Source organism: Moschus berezovskii, chromosome 18 (assembly GCF_049115385.1).
Source record: "Moschus berezovskii isolate FMDL1 chromosome 18, NW_MosBer_1.0, whole genome shotgun sequence".
Lineage (NCBI taxonomy): Eukaryota > Metazoa > Chordata > Mammalia > Artiodactyla > Moschidae > Moschus > Moschus berezovskii.
The window spans coordinates 76,005,890-76,011,848 of record NC_142477.1 but is presented as its reverse complement, the minus strand read 5'-3'; the positions used below and the strand labels follow the sequence as shown (position 1 = coordinate 76,011,848).

The 5,959-nt window shown below is 46.3% G+C and overlaps 1 non-coding gene across 1 annotated transcript; it reads right to left on the bottom strand.

Annotated features, from left to right (window-relative positions):
* Positions 1-5,436: 5,436 nt before the first annotated feature.
* LOC129553451 (U6 spliceosomal RNA) lies at positions 5,437-5,543 on the bottom strand. The gene has a single exon (XR_008685474.1). It is a non-coding gene; the product is annotated as a U6 spliceosomal RNA (small nuclear RNA).
* Positions 5,544-5,959: the final 416 nt, after the last annotated feature.

The window sequence follows — 5,959 nt, the reverse complement described above, 5'->3', positions numbered from 1 at the left end:
TGTCAGATTGGGCTTCCCAGTTGATGCTAGTGATAAAGAACCCATCTGCCGATGCAGGAGATGTAAAAGATGCAGGTTCAATCCCTGAGTTAGGAAGATCCCCTGGAGGAGAGTGTGGCTACCCACTCCGGAAATCTTGTCTGAAGAATCCCCATGGACAGAGGAGCTTGCGGGCTTCAGTCCATAGTGTTGAGAACGGTTGGACATGACTGAAGTGACTTTGCACATGTGCATGTATGTCAGATTCAGCTGTGAGTTACTAATATGGAAGGAAGCTTAAGACCTTATCCTTCGGGTGATGGGAGGCCACAGAAGGATTTAAGCTGGGGTGGAGAGTACATGTAACCAGAGAGAGATGAGAAAGGCGGACGGTACAGTGGGGTTTGGATGGAGGAGACGGACTTGAGACATTCTTAAGAGAAGAAGGCAACAGGATTTGAAGCTACAGGGACATGGTGGGAGAGGGAGAAGTAAGAATCAAGAACTCATGGAATTCCTGCTAGAGGGGACCAAACATCTCCTAACACCTCTGCCCAAGTGCTTCATTTTTGTTAGCAAGGAGAGGATATTGTAAAGGCCAAATTGCACAACCAAAGAGGAAATCCAAAGGCAGACAAAGAGAATAATAGAAAGGACTCTGTGGTTGACAGGGTGATTCATTATTATTCTTTAAGGTAAGAAGGAAAAAAATAATTGATCCTGGATGAAGAAACTGGGCTTGGCTAAGCCTGGGGCTTCGGGAGGTAAGTCTGCTCCAGAATTCCTTGGGGGCATGCGGCTAAGGGGTGAGAAGGAAGGAGGGGAGGAGTGGGGCCACCAATGCCTGGGGAAATTGAGAGACTGGGTTTTACTGCTTGGAAGGAAGGAAGACGTTGGCAGGACTCAGCATTGTCCCTGCAGATGAGCCCTCTTGCCAACTTACTTGGTTTTAAATACATCTTCAGGCTAGCCTGAAGGAAACCCAACCTGAGTCCCATCTTTTGCAGATGAGGAAATGCAGACCGCAAAAGTTGGGGCAGCTGAAAAAGGTCATGCTGTTAGGAAGTGATGGAGCACAAGCTAAACGTGCCTCAAGGTTCCTGACTGCTGTTGGAACCCTGAGGCCTGGAGCCGCTGGTCCTGGGGTAGCAATTTATGTTATGTAGACTCTCCCACTGATTTAGCCACTAGCAGAGTGCTTGCTAATAATAGGAGGGAATTCATTTTCCCTGGTGACTCAGATGGTAGAGAATGTGCTGCAATGCAGGAGACCCAGGTTCGATCCCTGAGTCGGGAAGATCCCCTGGAGAAGGGAATGGCAACCCACTCCGGTATTCTGGCCTGGAGAATCCCATGGACAGAGGAGTTGGGTGCGCTACAGTCCATGGGTTTGCAAAGAGCTGGATACGACTGCGGGACACACACAAACACATACACATTAATTTTTCTTTTGTTTGGTATCAGTTGATCTATCACCAGAATGAACTGAATATTTCCTATGGGGATTCTGAGCAGAGGAGAAGAAAATCAATGAAGCCTTAACAAGTCCAAGAGTCTTCCCTGAGAGTAGAAAGGGGTGGGGTGGAGGGGGGAATGGATATACCCAGAGGGGAGAAGAGAGTCATCCAGGAGGGCAGGACATACTGCTGCTGCTGCTGCTAAGTCACTTCAGTCGTGTCCGACTCTGTGTGACCCCACAGACGGAAGCCCACCAGGCTCCCCCGTCCCTGGGATTCTCCAGGCAAGAACATTGGAGTGGGGTGCCATTTCCTTCTCCAATGTGTGAAAGTGGAAAGTGAAGTGGCTCAGTCGTGTCCGACCCTTAGCGACCCCACGGACTGCAGCCTACCAGGCTCCTCCATCACGGGATTTTCTAGGCAAGAGTACTGGAGTGGCTTGCCATTGCAAGGATGCATCTTATCAGGTCCTCCCATTCATTTTTAATGCTCCCGTAAGAGTGGTGAGATTTGAAGTGGTTAAATTTGAAGCCAAATTTAACTATGGTCTTTTAGGATTCCTAGGCTCTATATGGAGGTAAGACAACCAAAGATGTGGAATTGGGAGACCAAAATAATGAAATTTCTGGCACAGTCCAGCAGTTTAAGTCAAAGATCAGCAAACTTCTATGTTTAGCTCTACAGGCCAAGAGGCAAAACCCAGGATATGATGAAGGTGCAACTTTTTATGAATGAAAAATGCAATAAAAATAAAATAATAGAGTCCCAAGTTTTGAAATCCAGTTCTAGTAATGAGAAGATGGGAGTCTGCTGGGGGAATAATATTTCATTTAACTGGGGTTCAAAGTGGGTGTCATGTATCCTCAAAGTCAATTGCAAATGTTCATCTGTTAATGCTGATCTATAGTGGATTTTATATGCTGCATATTTTTTGTTATATATTTTACAAGTATTTCTTCCCAATTTGTTCCTTACACATATTTTTGTTGTTGTTTGTTGTTTTACTTTTCGGCCCCGCAGCCTGCGGGATCTACTTCCCTGACCAGGGATCAAACCTATGCCCCTGCTTCGGGAGTATGGAGTCTTAACCACTGTACCACCAGGGAAGTCCCCATACGCTTCACATTTAACTGTCTTTTATGCAGGGAAGTGACACTTATGCTATCCCTTTGATTGGCAGTGTACCAAACAGCAGTGCTAAGCTCTGAGAGACCAGTAACTGCTCAGCTCTGTGAAGCACAAAAGCCCCCGGAGGTGGGAGGTAAACCAATGAACAGGTCTTACTCCAATAAAACTTTATTTATGGACACTTAGAATTTAATGTCAGATAATCTTCACATGTCACAATCTTCTTCTTTTGATTTTTTTTTAACTGTTTAGGAATATAAAAGTCTTTCCTAGCTCTGGGTTGCGGAGGTGGCGGGGCTGTGGGGACACAAAACAAGTGGTAGGTGACTCCAGTTCATGAGTCATGCTCAGCCTGACACATTCAGCTGTTCATGAGAAGAATGGCCGAGGGACAGCTCTGATGTTCTCCCTCATAACTGACTGGCTGGGAGGAAGTATCTGATAGTATAGATGGAACTAGAAATAAAAAGTTACTCAAGCTCCTGGAGTCTTGGGAAGGTATCTGCCTCATATCTGAAACGAAGGTTCTCCAGATCATTGAAATGAAGGTTCTCCAGATCATCCTAGACTTGGTGGGTTTGGTGAGACCTGCCAGTGTTTGCTTGGCCCAAGACTGATTCTGGAAGCCTGATCATTAACTCCATGTGTCTGTGTGGTCATTCCAGGCCCCCAAAGTCTTAATACTTAATACAAGGGTTTCCATAGGATGGGGCCAAGTTGCCTAAAAAGGATAACCTCCCAGACAGCTGAGACCCAGGCAAGTGGGAAGGTTGGGACATGGAGAACACATGAAATGCCTGGGCATGGAAATAGCCCTTATCTCTAGCTTCTCACGGGGAGTGTGGCACCTGTTTATGGGTAAACTCAGGGCCTAACTCAGCTGGAGGCAAGGTAATGGGGCAAAGCAGAGTTGGAGAGCACCCAGGCCAGGCCGCCTGAGGTTTAACCCTTTCTAGGAAAGCAGAGGGTAAATATATTAGGTTGGTGCAAAAGTAATTGTGATTTTGTATTATTGAAATTCGTTGTTTGATACTGGAGTAGAAGTACTGTTTTCACTCAGTCAACCAGGCTCCTCTGTCCATGGGATTCTCCAGGCAAGAATACTGGATTGGGTTGCCATTCCCTTCTCCAGGGGATCTGAATTGACTGCAGGTCACCTGCATTGCGGGAAGATTCTTTACAGTCTGAGCCATTACTTGATGTTTATTTTATATTTATTTTAGACTAGGGAAATGATGTTAAACAAAAAGCAAATCTGAGCGATTTTCTTATTCAAGTTCAAAATGGGTTGTAAAAGAGTGGGGACCACTCGTAGCATCAACAATGCCTTGGCCCAGGAACTGCGAATGTGCAGTGATGGTTTAAGCAGTTTTGCAAAGGAGATGAGACCCTTGAAGATGAGAAATGCAGTGGCCAGCCATTGGAAGTTGACAGCAGCCAACTGAGAACAACTAAAGCTGCTGAAGAACTCAACGCCAACTGCCCTATGGTGGTTTGGCCTTTGAAACAAATTGGAAAGGTGAGAAAGCTCAAGAAGTGGGTGCCTCGTGAGCTGACTGCAAATCAAAAGATTATCTTTATGAAGTGCCATCGTCTCTCATTCTATGCGACAATGAACAATTTCGCGATGGAATTATGACATGCAATGAAAAGTGAATTTCATACAACAACTGGCAGTGACCAGCTCAGGAGTTGGACCAAGAAGAAACTCCAAAGCTCTTCCCAAAGCCAAACTTGCAAAAAAAAGGCACTTTTTGGTGGCCTGCTGCTGATCTGGCCCACTACAGCTTTATGAATCCTGACAAAACCATTATATGTGAGAAGTATGCTCAGCAAATCAATGAGATGCACCAAAAGTTACAACACCTGCAGCCAGCATTGGTGTCAACAGAAAGGGCCCAATTCTTCTCCACGACCACACCCAATAGCATGTCATACCACCAACGCTTCGAAAGTGGAATGAATTGGGCTACGAAGTTTTATATCACCTGCCATTATTCACCTGACGTCTCACCAACCGACTACCACTTCTTCAAGCATCTCGACAATATTTTGCAGGGGAAACACTTCCATAACCAGCAGGAGGCAGAAAATGCTTTCCAAGAGTTTACTGAATCCCGAGGTGTGGGTTTTTACACTATAGGAATAAACAAACTTACTTCTCATTGGCAAAAATGTGTTAATTGTAATGGTTCCTGTTTTGATTAGTAGAGATGTGATTGAGCCTAGCTATAACGATTTAAAATTCACGGTCCAAAACTGCAGTTACATTTGCACCAACCTAATGTAAGCACGCCCCCAATTAAAGGACCAGCCCCAACCAACCCCCATATTTTCAGCTGATTCCTACAGAAGATGGCAGAGTCCTGCTTCAAACCAAGACAATTCAGCTCTGACATGGCCCTATCGATGTCAAGTTGGTTTTGCAGATTTTAATCAAATGGCTGTGAAAAGCACTGAGTCATTTACTCCTGCAGTCATTTACACTGCACCTACTGTATGCTGGGCTCTGTTGGGGCTGGACTGTGTGAACAAGATCCGCATCCTCCAGCTATACTCCAGCTCAAGGTTCTTCACTGACCCCTCCAGGCCAAGGCAGAGAGTCCAAGATTGTCCCCATTTTACAAAAGAAACAACTGATACACACACACAAGGGGACCCAGGATACAAGTGTCGAAAAGTGTGAAGGTCGCTCAGTTGTGTCCGACTCTTTGCGACCCCATGGACTATATAGTCCACGGAATTCTCCAGGCCAGAATACTGGAGTGGGTAGCCTTTCCCTTCTCCAGGGGATCTTCCCAACCCAGGGTTCGAACCCAGGTTTCCCACATTGCAGGCAGATTCTCTACCAGCTGAACCACAAGGAAAGTCCCCAAATAAGGAACGCGTCACGAATTTGAGTGTCATCCCCATGCAGGTGCTGTGCTAACCTTCTCTGTGTCATTCCAACTTTAGTGTATGTGCTGCTGAAGAGAGGACACACGGGTTGAAGGTGGACGATCTCAGATCACCTTTGTCAGAGCGTGAAGTTTCCACTTTGTTAAAACGCAAGACAGTTTTCCCAAACCCTCCACTATTTATTTTGCCTGACATGCTGAGTGATTGCAATCCTGCCCCAGACTCAGCGTGGAGTCCCTGGGATGGAAAGACAGAGAGCTCATTCCCTCTCCTTGAAGAGTGTGTGGTCTAGGGGACCACAGAGGTTGTGGGCTCCCCAGCCAGTCCGGGCACAGTGATGGAGCACGTGAAGTGCTCTTCAGTGCAGAAGCTCAGACCTAGGACAGTCTGGAGACAGACCGTCCATTTATTGTGTCAGGCCGCTGTCCCCTGTGACTCTTGGTCTTCTCATCTGTTAAAAGGGCATATCAGTAGCACCCGCTTCAGCAGACTGGTGT